Source organism: Panulirus ornatus, chromosome 20 (genome assembly GCF_036320965.1).
Source record: "Panulirus ornatus isolate Po-2019 chromosome 20, ASM3632096v1, whole genome shotgun sequence".
NCBI lineage: Eukaryota > Metazoa > Arthropoda > Malacostraca > Decapoda > Palinuridae > Panulirus > Panulirus ornatus.
This window is the reverse complement of record NC_092243.1, coordinates 32,071,277-32,071,526: the sequence shown is the minus strand read 5'-3', so window position 1 is coordinate 32,071,526 and position 250 is coordinate 32,071,277. Positions and strand designations below refer to the sequence as shown.

Sequence of the window (250 nt, the reverse complement as noted above, 5' to 3'; positions counted from 1 at the left end):
GTCTCTCATCTTTTTACCGATCATAACCTCAGACATGGCTGACGAAACTTCTGTCAACGAAGAAAAAAAATCGATGCTTCAACCCATCAGACAATACATTCTGATGGGTGTAAGATATGCTTCCCGCGCGTGCCGGCAGCACGGTGCGGCTGGCGGACGTGCGCGGCCGAGAGCTCGTCAGTTGGACTGATGGCACGAGAGAGTTAGGGAGTGTGGCTGGAGAGACCTCTCCCTGTCCGCCTCAGTCTTC

At 54.0% G+C, this 250-nt stretch overlaps 1 protein-coding gene across 1 annotated transcript in view; it reads left to right on the top strand.

Annotated features, from left to right (window-relative positions):
- The first annotated feature begins 201 nt into the window (after positions 1–201).
- Positions 202–250, top strand: part of LOC139755799 (uncharacterized) — a 336,170-nt gene continuing 336,121 nt past the window's right edge. Inside the window, exon 1 of the mRNA XM_071674415.1 lies at positions 202–250. This exon is cut by the window's right edge and continues 471 nt beyond it. The gene's annotated coding sequence lies outside the window, so the exon portion shown is untranslated.